This window comes from Balaenoptera physalus, assembly GCF_965194825.1.
Source record: "Balaenoptera physalus genome assembly, chromosome: 5".
Lineage (NCBI taxonomy): Eukaryota > Metazoa > Chordata > Mammalia > Artiodactyla > Balaenopteridae > Balaenoptera > Balaenoptera physalus.
The window spans coordinates 116,816,576-116,828,858 of NC_138884.1; the positions used below are offsets into that span (position 1 = coordinate 116,816,576).

At 34.5% G+C, this 12,283-nt stretch overlaps 1 pseudogene across 1 annotated transcript; it reads right to left on the reverse strand.

Annotated features, from left to right (window-relative positions):
• Nucleotides 1-5,003: 5,003 nt before the first annotated feature.
• On the reverse strand, nucleotides 5,004-5,676 carry LOC309661344 (eukaryotic translation initiation factor 1 pseudogene; annotated as a pseudogene). The gene has a single exon. The product of its transcript is annotated as a eukaryotic translation initiation factor 1 pseudogene (transcript).
• Between the last annotated feature and the right edge of the window lie 6,607 nt (nucleotides 5,677-12,283).

A 12,283-nucleotide genomic window follows, 5' to 3' on the forward strand; every position in this document is an offset into this window, starting at 1 on the left:
ATGCTCAACATCACTAATCATTAGAGAAATGCAAATCAAAACTACAATGAGGTATCACCTCACACCAGTCGGAATGGCCATCATCAAAAAATCTACAAACAGTAAATGCCGGAGAGGGTGTGGAGAAAAGGGAACCCTCTTGCACTGTTCATGGGAATGTAAATTAATACAGTCACTATGGAGAACAGAATGGAGGTTCCTTAAAAAACTAAAAATAGAACTACCATATGACCCAGCAATCCCACTACTGAGCATATGCTCTGAGAAAACCATCACTCAAAAAGAGTCATGTTGTGAAGCAATTATACTTCAATAAAGATGTTTAAAAAAAAAAAAAAAAAGAGTCATGTACCACAATGTTCATTGCAGCACTATTTACAATAGCCAGGACATGGAAGCAACCTAAGTGTCCATCGACAGATGAATGGATAAAGAAGATGTGGCACATATATACAATGGAATATTACTCAGCCATGAAAAGAAACAAATTGAGTTATTTGTAGTGAGGTGGATGGACCTAGAGTCTGTCATACAGAGTGAAGTAAGTCAGGAAGAGAAAAACAAATACTGTATGCTAACACATACATATGGAATCTAAAAAAAAAAAAAAGATTCTGAAGAACCTAGGGGCAGGACAGGAATAAAGATGTAAACGTAGAGAATGGACTTGAGCACACTGGGAGGTGGAAGGGTAAGCTGCGACGAAGTGAGAGAGTGGCATGGACTTATATATAGTACCAAATGTAAAATAGATAGCTAGTGGGAAGCAGTCACATAGCACAGGGAGATTAGCTCGGTGCTCTGTGACCACCTAGAGGGGTGGGATAGGGAGGGTGGGAGGGAGACACAAGAGGGGGGAGATATGGGGATATATGTATATGTATAGCTGATTCACTTTGTTATACACCAGAAACTAACACACATTGTAAAGCAATTATACTCCAATAAAGATGTTAAGTTAAATAAATAAATAAATAAATTGGCATAATGATAATAAATAAAGTAATATTTAATCCGAAATCTTCTGAATCCTAGTCCAAAACTCTTTTCACTCCACGATTCCCTTATTCTCCAGCTACTCATTTTCTGCCATTGTTTGGACATTCTTAGATCGTGTAACAGTTGCCAAATGTCGTCACTTTGTTTAATTTTTTTCCAATCAATCTCAAAGCCTCCATATGTTATTAACTTCTCTAATTCCTAGTTGTCCAGGGATTCCACAGATTCATGTAGTCCACACCTCAAGCCACTCATGCTGTTTCTTCTTATCAGCTCAGGATGTAACCATTTGAGGACATGTCCTGTCAATTTGTCATATACTGCAAGAATGCCCTTCTTGGGTCAGTTCAATGGCCAGGTCCCATAGGGTCAACTCTGGACACCAATTTCATCACTTTTTAGTTTATATCCAGACTCAGGTATTTTTCCTCAAGGTCCAGTGCTGTGTCAGAATAGCTGAATCCATAGAAGTTCACAGTCAACCACACACTGTACCTGGGCTGCCTGCAGTCTCTCCAATCATGGTAACTCCCCATGTGACTCCTATACTTGGTCCTCCTAATTGTTGTACTGTGTACAGTATTACCTTCTGAGCTCTCCATAAAAAATTGCAAACTCCAGTTTTCCTGAGTGTATTCATCCTAATTTGATAACCAAGGGATAACCATAATAGGTGTTTTATCACAGAATAAAGATTTATCTAAAAGTGACATCTAATCTCCACTCTTAAATACAGGGTAGGCCAGCTTTATTTTTAAGCACTCCCAACACACAGAATCCTATTTACACTGCCTTACCCGACGCCTTATTTCAATGTATTAGAACAGTTTTTCCATTTCTTTTTCATTTGTTTGTTTGACTTCTCATCTGGAGTTCAAGTTCCTGAGAAGGCATGTACACATGTCATTTATCCCTGGATTCTCAACCCCAGACACAGTATCAAAGATTGCTAAAGGAGGAAAAAAAGAAGAACAGTGATTTTTGAAGGGAATTGCTCAGCTAGTTTTGGTTTCTCTTATATCCATCACTAAATGGAACATCTTTTCTTATTTGATACAAGAAATATGGGTTACTTGATCATAGAGAACCACAGAAATTGATTGGTGCTGAATTTTTATAAATTTTGGAGAATCATCAGTAAGCAAATTGGGGTGTGCTAAGCACTGATGTTATAAATTACCTTGAATGTCACATTTTCCACTTTCTTTAACCATTCAGCTTTCCCAAATAATCACCTTTCTTCAATATTCTATTTTTTATTGCCTTCATTCCCTTCATTTAGAAATTTCTACTCTTGTCCACTATTTCCCATATTGTCTACTAATATATCACCTTACAAATAACTTGAAATGAACATTTAAACAATTTTGAGTTACTCAGTTAGCTGTCAATGAAGTGTCAGGTAAATATATTAATATGAGTTATTAAACAGCATTAACAGTACTAATTTCTTTCTTAAAAATTATGTGTTATATTTTAAATATATAAAGTAAAATTGTATATTTTTCTGGTACAAAAGTGTTACATGCCTACTGTAAAATATCTAAGCAATATAGAATGTACAAGGTTGAGAATGTTACTTTTCCATAATCCCACCCCCAAGAGATAATCACAGGTTTTCCTCTGATACACTCTCTTCTGGATTTCTTAAATACATGTTCAAACACCTATATAATGCACTTCACAAAAATGTGATCACGTTATATCACATTTTGGCAATTTAAAAAATCATTTATGTAGTTATCTTTATCTTTCCTTGTCACTAGGTATAGACATAACATTATTTTAGGAATTGTGTAATATTCCATAGATGACTAGTATTATGTTTTTTAACTAGATTACAACTGATGGACAATTAAGTGGTTTCCAATTTTTTATTCTGAAAACAGAGTTGCAATGAATACCTATGTACATACTTCTTTCTACATCTGTGCAATTATTTCTTCAGGAAAAATTCTTAGAAATAGAGTTTCTGAATCTAAAGTTGTCAATATCTTAATTTTGAATTTGATTTTACTTTAAATAGATTGTTTCAAATTTCTTTTGATAAAGTTGTACTAACTTACACTCCCATCTCCTAAAATGGTCTTTTTCCATCACTAAGATCATCACTGATTTTAATCTTTTCCAAGAAAGATATCATTGTCTGAATTCACATTTCTTTCATTAATAGTCAGCTGGAACTTCTTTTCATATGTTTGGTGGTTGTTTGCACTTTTTCTTTGGATTTTTTTAAAATGAATTTTGCCTTTTCCTTATTTTGTTTGATTACTTGGTATTGATTTATAGAATTCCTTGTAATTTATGGCAATTAACCTGTCAATCACATACGTTAAAATATTTTTTTAATTAATTATTATTTATTTAATTTATTTTTGGCTGCCTACGCAGGATCTTCCTTGAGGCATGCGGGAACTTTTTTTTGTTGCGGCGCATGGGCTCTTCATTGTGGTGCGCGGGCTTCTCTTTAGCTGTGGCATGCAGGTTTTCTCTCTCTAGTTGTGGTGCATGGGCTCCAGGGCGCGTGGGCTCTGTAGTTTGCGGCATGTGGACTCTAGTTGATGCGCGTGAGCTCAGTAGTTGTGGCACATGGGCTTAGTTGCCCCGCGGCATGTAGGATCTTAATTCCCTGACCAGGGATCGAACCTGCGTCCCCTGCATTGTAAGGTGGATTCTTTATTTACCACTGGACCACCAGGGAAGTCCCTATGTTAAAATATTAATTCCCAATTCATTGTTTCTATATCTACCTTCTTTAGTGTATTTTTTATACACAGATTTTAATTTCTAGGTAGTTAAATTTATCTCTTTTATAATTTTTGATTTTTATGTCAGGCCTAGGTAGAATTTTACCAACTGAGTTATAAAATTATTTAACAATGTTTCCCCCTAGCATCTTATTCTTTTCATTTCTCATTGTAAGTTCATATTTAAAAATAATCTTGCTTACACATTTATTCTCTAGTAAATCACTATAAATTTCCAAGTAACATAATAGCAGAATATGTAATTTGTGATTATAACTTTCAAAATAGAGAAATACTTAAAAAGCATCATTTGAGAAATAGACAATACTTCTAGTAAAAAAAAGGTGCAAATTTAGAAAACACGTGAATAAATTAGCATATATTTGCTAATATTTATGAAGATAAACATATTTTGTTCTTAACAAACATTGGGTTTTTTGATATCCTGCTAAGTGTTTTGTGAATTTATTATCTGTGGAGATTCAGGTCAATTGAACAATTTTAATCGAGGGCCTCCACTTTACCCAGTGCTGGGAATACAGCAGTACACAGGCACTGTGATAAAGAGATTTCTGGAGGCTTCTAAAGAAAGAAGCTTCCTCATTTCTTACAAAAAGGCTTCTGTGTCTCTCCCTGGTCATGAACTGGAGAAACATTGAACTTGGAGTATTTGGTAACCATGTGACACCACAAGAGGGAGCCAACAGCAGAGTGAAGCTGACCTGACCCCCCGGGGAATTGTAGAATTGAGGAAGGGAAACTTGCTCTTGGATGATGTTTTTCAGTTGCTGACTCAAACCTATCCTGATCTATCTTTAAACTTACCAGTTATTTAAACCAATACATCCCTGTAATTGTGTAAGGTTTTTTCTGTTACTTACACCCAAAGACACCTTGACCAGCACAGTGGTCCTCTCACGTACCTGCATTAGTACTATGTACTTCTCTATGTCTGCACTTTTCTCGTGGTATTGTGATTATCAATTCACTAGTCTGTATCCTTTTTAAATTTTAAGCAGCAATTGTATCTGTCTTGTATACCAATTTATACTCAGTCAGTATAGTGCCAGTAGGGTTTACACGCCTCAGGTATTTGCTGAATGTGTAAGAAGTAATTATGCTGTCAAGGGACCTTATATTAGTTGATTTCTTCCACTTACTATGCACTGTTTTTCTTCATTCATTGATTCTTTTTTTATAATAAACAATACAGAAAACCACATAAATCCATGTATATTTGTATTGCATATTCCCTAATTTTTCTTTTTTTTCTTTTTTTTTGTTTTATGGCTCTTTTCAGTTTATTGCATGAAGGAGTTACACTAGTCCAAGTTAAAAGCAGACCCCAAATGGTTACATTACACAAGCTGTGAGGTTTTTAAACTTGTGACAAGGGACAGAAGGAAAATTCTACTCATTGCAAGGAAATCCTCACTTAAGCTTCAGTGAGCCAGAAGCACTTAAAACCCATGAACCTTCAGCTGACCGTCCTTAGCCAGTCCAGTCTCTACGAGGAACTGGCATATGTTCTTGCGCTGCTCACCCTGTAGCTGAATTACTTCTCCATATTCTGGATGCTCAATTACAGTTCCATTGCAGGCAAATTTCTCCTTAAACGCCTTCACTGGCTTCTTTTTAACGTAATCATCAGCGATCCCTTGGACAGTAGTAAGGGTCTTCCTGCCGTTTCTCTGTTGAATTCTTACATGGATATAATCCTCAGTGCCAGCAGGAAGCAGATCATCACTCTTACTTGCATCAGCAAAGGGGTCGAAAGAGTGGAGGTTCTGGATAGCGGACATACGATACGATTCCTTTTCCTCGGTGGAAACGGCCTGCGGAAGGCTGCGGCTGGAGAAGGCGGGCGAGGGGGACGGAGCGTCGGGAAGCGAGGGGGCTCAAGGGGGAGGCTGCTGAGTCCTCGGCGGCGGCTCAGTGACTGGGGCCTTTTCTCTCTTTTTATCCAGAAAAAAATATTATCATTACCTGCCATGTTAGGCAGACCAGGTTTTTAGGATAATATTCTTTTGTATAGTTTTAAAAATGTATGCAAAAACATTATATTATATATAATATTAGGCAACCTATATTTTGACACTCAGCATATGTGTTCTTGACATTTACCAGTGTTAATCCACATAGATAGCTCATTCATTTTAACTGCTGCATAGTTTTTCATCAAAGGAAGATACCACAACTTATTTATGCAGTCACCTATTAGTGGAGATTTGCGTTGGTTCCAGTTTTCACTATTAAATGATACTTCAGTGAACATCTTTGTTTATGTCTTCTCTGAGAGCTCTTCTATGATAATAGGCCTAAACAAGAAATTGATGGTCACAGGGTATGCACATTTTCAAGTGTACTGGATATTGCCAAACTCCCTTCTTTCCAAAATGGCTGCAAACTTTCAAATTTTTATGTATTATAAAATTGTTTTCCAAAGTAGTTGTACCAATTTATACTTTTACCAATAATCTAAAAGAGTAATCATTCATCCACATCATTGTTAACACTTGGAATTATTAGAAATTTTACCTTTTTGCTAATCTGTTGGAAGTGAAATGATTCTTTATTATAATTTTAATATTTTTGCCCAGATTACTAGTGGCATTATGATCTTTTTATGTATTTAATCATCAGTATGCTTTCTTATACTTCAACGACTCATCTGCTCAAATCCATTGCCTATTGCCAACTCTGGGTTGGGGGGGTGGACTTAAAAATTTGTTTTTCTTCTTTATATGTAATAATTTATCATATATGTTTGATACTAATCCTTCATTTTTTATGTCATGAATGTCTTTCCTTGTCTGACAATTATCTTTCAGGTATGTTTATGGTAAATTTTACTATTTAGAAGTTCTTCATTGTAGAGCTGTTTTTTTCCTTTTTTTGGTTTTAGTTAAAAATTCCTTCCCTACCCCAATGTAATAAATATATTCTCCTTTTTAAAAAACACAATAATTTTAAAGTGTTGTTTTTCACTTTTAAATATTTAACCCATCTGAAATTTATTTTTTTCTTAAGGTGTAAATTAGGGAAATTATTTTTTTCATATAATAAACCAATTACACTAACACTTTTCTCCTTGATTTGTAATGCTTTCTCTACGACATACCAAATTCCTTATATGCTTCCACCTGTTTCTGGAATTCCTGTTTTATTCCAATAATCTGTTTGCTTGTCTCTGAGCCAATGTCACATTGTCCTTTAAATTTTATGATATCTTCTTGATATCTGGTAAGACAAGTCCTCAAAATTGTCTTGGCTATTCTGGGTGCTTTATTATTCCATATAAATATTAAAATCAATTTCCACAAAAAATATTCTACAGAATTTTAATGAAACTTAATTTAACTTACAGAGTAATTCACAGAATAGGCAGCTTTCTGATTTGACCATTCGTATTTATTGGCATAATATAATTGTTAGGTATTCTATCATATCTTTCGATAATATTCTGTAATTTTCTCCAAAGGGATCTTGCACACCTTCTATTAAGTTTATTCCTAGGTACATTTTTGGCTGTTGTTGCTTTTGTAATTTGTGTCTTTTCAAGTTAAATTTTATAATGAATGTTGCTAAACGTATAGGAAGACTATTAGCTTTTCTGTCTTCAGCAAGCTAGTTAAATTCACATATTTGCTTTAATAGTTGTGCTTTGAATTCTTTTGGATTGTCTATATAGACAACCATATCTGAAAATCACAGCATTTTTTAAATCTTCTGTTCTAATACTCAGACATATTATTTATTTTTACTAGTTACTTATTTAGGTCTTCTAGTATATGATGAATAGAAGCAGTAATTACAGCCATCCTTGACTTGTTCTTGTTCAAGTGTACTTGTCAAAAGGGTAAATCATAGCTCTCAAGCAAGTGTAAAATGGATGTATGTCAAGGATTTTATTTAACTCATTAATTAATGAGGGAACCAGGAATATATTAAAACTGGTTCAAAGAATACTTCAGAGTTAATTTAATAAAGGAAATTTAGGATAAGATTGCTGGGTTAGGTCCAGAACTGGTTAACATCCTACAGAGCAATAAACTATACTTTGGGATAGCATTATACTGGACAGAAATTACTTTCACCTGTACCACACAAATAGCTACAAGTTAACCTCTCCATCTACACAGCTGTAAAACAGCACAGACAATAGAAAAATCAAAGATGCAAACTCAGCACTGCATTGAAGGAATACCTACTATTCTCTTTTGCCTGTTTCTAAATTTTTAATAATTTTTCTGTCATTCCTGATTTTAAAGGAAATGCTTGGACTTCCCTGGTGGCTCAGTGGTTAAGAATCCTCCTGCCAATGCAGGGGACACAGGTTCAAGCCCTGGTCTGGGAAGATCCCACATGCCGGGGAGCAACTAAGCCCGTGCACCACAACTACTGAGCCTGCGCTCTAGAGCCCACCAGCCACAGCTACTGAAGCCCGAGCGCCTAGAGCCTGTGCTCCGCAGCAAGAGAAGCCACTGCAATAAGTCCGCCCACCGCAACGAAGAGTAGCCCCCGCTCGACGCAACTAGAGAAAGCCCACACACAGCAACGAAGACCCAACACAGCCAAAAATAAATAAATAAAATAAATAAATTTGTTAAAAATAAAGGAAATGCTTATAAAGTTTCACCATTAATTATAGTGTGTATTTTTTTTTTTTTTGGTAAATATCTTTTTAACAAGTTAAAGAGGTTCTCTTTTATTCTAGTTTTCTAAAATATTTTAGCATAAATGAGTACCCAATTTAGCCCAATAAATATTTTTCAGCATCTCTATTAAAATGATTGTTTTGGTTTTTCTCCTTTTTGTGTGTTAATAAGGTGGATTATATTGATAAACTCTGATGTTTAAATATCATTTCATTCTTCAGAAAACTCTACTTGGTCATGATATATTATTATTTGGTTATATCTGTTGACATTTATTTCTTAATATTTTATTTCGGAATTTTTGCATTTATATTCATAAATGAGATTGCTCCATTACCTTCTTTTCTGGTACTGTCCTTAGCCAGTTTTTGTAACCAAGGTAATTTTCCTTCTTCTTCTACTCTTAAAATGAGCTATAGAACATCTGTTTTTTCTCAAAAACTTGGTAAAAATCACCTCTATGACAATCTTTGTCTAGTTTCAGTTTTGGGTAAGAGATTTTCTGGCTACTGATTTAATTTTTGAATCAATTCTTATCATTTATATTTTCTAGAAAAAATGAAATTTGAACATTTTCAAATTTATTGGCATAAAGTTGTTCAATGTACTCTCTTGTGACTCTAAAAACATCTATTCATTTCAATTTTTCTGAAAGTATTTATTTGTAGCTTCTTTATTCTTTTGATTAGCTGTAGCAAATTATTTTTATTAATCTTTTTAAAAACTATAGGTTTTGTTGATCAACTTTTTAAAGGTTTATCTATTATTCAATAATTCTTGTTCTTATATTTTAAAAAATGATATCCTTCTAATTATGTTTACTCTGTTGCTGTTTTTATACCTTCTTGACTTGAATGCTTAACTAATTTATCTTAAATGTTTCTCATTTTTTTCAAAGAAATGTAGTTAAGGTTATACATTTCATCCTTAGAAATAGTTTAGCTGTACTCCATAAGGTCTGACATCTAATATTTTCAAGCAGTTCTATTTTGCAATTTTCAGTTTTTTTTCCTTTACCCCATACACATTTATATAGATTGTTTTTAAGCTTTTCATATTTTAGTTTCCAAAACTGAGAAGGATTTTTAACTTTAAAAATATTTAATTGCATTGAAATTGGAGAGTATGGTATGCATCTTATCAACTTTTTGAAAAAATTTATGGTTTTGTATGTGGTCATTTAAAAAAATGATCTATGTATGCTATTTGTTGACTGCATGTTTTTCTATATAGGTAAATATATAGAAATATATAGAAATAGCATATTTATATAGTCTAGTTGTAATATAATACTGTAATATAATACATTATTGTATATTCTATTAATAATATCAATAATATATTTAATACATAATTTAAATAGCATAAATAAATATATGAGAATACTATATATTATAAATAGTACATAATATATAGAGAATATACTAAAATTAGATAAAACCTGATAATTTTGTTGTTTGGCTCTTCCATATCTTAATAACTTTTTCATCTCCTTTATCAATATTTTTCTAACAGAAATTTATAAAAATTTTTCTGCAATTGTGTAATTGTTAATTCCTTCCTATGATTCTGCACATTTTTGCTTTTAATTGTTCAAAACTATATTGTTTGGTGCATACAAGTTCATGTAGTATGATCTTCTTTTTGGACTTTTTTTTAATGTAGTATTTTTTTTCTATTTATATTTAAATGATAAAAAATGGTTCTGAAGAACCTAGGGCCAGGACAGGAATAAAGACGCAGACATAGAGAATGGACTTGAGGACACGGGGAGGGGGAAGGGTAAGCTGGGATGAAGTGAGAGAGTGGCATGGACATATATACACTACCAAATGTAAAATAGATAGCTAGTGGGAAGCAGCCACATAGCACAGGGAGATCAGCTCGGTGCTTTGTGACCACCTAGAGGGGTGGGATAGGGAGAGTGGGAGGGAGACACAAGAGGGAAGAGATATGGGGATATATGTATATGTATAGCTGATTCACTTTGTTATACACCAGAAACTAACACACCATTGTAAAGCAATTATACTCCAATAAAGATGTTAAAAAATGCTCTTGTGTCTGATATTGATAGCACTATATCAATTTTCTTATTCTTTGCATTTGTTTTCCCCCCTTATTTTGTGTCTTTAATCAGTTTAAACATGCTTTATTTTGTAGTTGCTATTCAACTATTCTATAACTTAAAATCCCCAAATGTTTTGTAATTTTAGGTTTATTTATGCTATCAACAAATACTGAGTTCTTATAAGTGGCAGGTCTTTTGCTTGGTGCTGAGAGTATATCAGTGGGGAAAACAGATTAAATTTTCTGTTCTCAATGGAGTCTACATTCTAGTGGTAAGAATCACAACATAATAAATAGGGTAAATTTTATTATATTTTATAAGATAAGTCATATGGAAAAATATAGAACAGGGCAAGTGGATTTGGTAGGTCCACAGTGATAGTGGGAGTGGTTGAAAATAAATGAGCTGTCACATTTGGCTTCATTTAAAAGATGGTATTTGAGCAGAGACTTAAAAGAGGTGAGAAAGTGAGCCACATGGCTCTCCAGAAGAGCTTTTCCAACCCTCATGGGGAAGCATGACTGGCATCTCCAAGGAACAGCAAGGAGGCCAGTGTTACTGTAGAAAAGAGAGTTTGGGGAAAGAGTAGGAGAGGCCAGAGAATGGAGTGGGTGTAATGGGTAGGCATATCATGTAGGGCTTTATAAGCCTTAGTAAGAATATCGACTTTGAATATTATTTGAAAATAGATTAAAGGGTTTGACAGAGGAAGCATGGAGGGCATTTAGGAGACTATTGCTGTTACCTAATTATGATGATGACTTGAACCAAAGTAGAAACAGCAGAGATGATAAGAATTGATCAAATAAAGATTATATTAAAGGTAGAGCCATTAAGATTCCCTAAAGTACTGGATGTGAGGTACGAGAGAAAAGAGGAGTCAGTAATGTCTTTGATGTTTTGAGCCTGGCAACTTAAAAAATGGAATTTCCATTAAGTAACTATATAGAATATGTTTGAGGGTGGAGGAGAAAGGAGTTCAGTAATGGATATGTTAAGTTTGAGATGTATGTTAGACATCCAAGTGGAGATTTCAAATGAGCAATTCAAAATATAAGTGTGGCGTTCACAGGAGAGGTGCAGGCTAGGGATTTAAAATTGGTAATCATGGCATATAGACAATATCAAGCCAGGGATTAGATGAGCTCCCCATGGGAGTGTGTATAAACAGAGAAGAGAAGTCTAAAGGCTGACCCCTGGGGTACTATCATGTTAAGGTTGACTGTAGAAGAGGAGGAATTAGCGAAAGAGACTAACAGGAGAAGCCAGAGAGATAAGAAAGGAATCAGGAGAGAGTGGAATCTGGGATCAAGTGGAGAGTGTTTCCAGGAGGTGGGAATGCCCAGCTGTATCAAATGTTGTAGTTAGGTAATGTAGGATGAGGATTGAAAACTGACTCTTAGATTTAGTTATGGGGGACCACAAGTAACCATAAGAGCAGTTATGATGGAGCAGTTGGAGCAAAAGCTGGATGATAAGAGGGGAATTGGAACAGGTGAGTAAAGATAACTTTTTCTAGGAGCTTAGTTGCAAAAAATGTGCAGAAAAAAGGGGTCAGGATCTGGAAGGAAAAGTAGAGTCAAGAGATCTTTTCGTGTGTGTGTGTGTGTGTGTATGTGTGTGTGTGTGTGTTTTAAGATAGGAGAGATACCAAATTTGTTCCTCAAAGTCACCATGAAGAGTGGAAAACTGAAGGTGTGGGAGAGGGAAAGGAAACGTATTGAAGTGATGTATTTAGTCAGGAGGGGATGGTGTCTAGTGCATAATTCAAAGGGTTAGTCTGGGATCAAGGCACAAACTTTTCATCT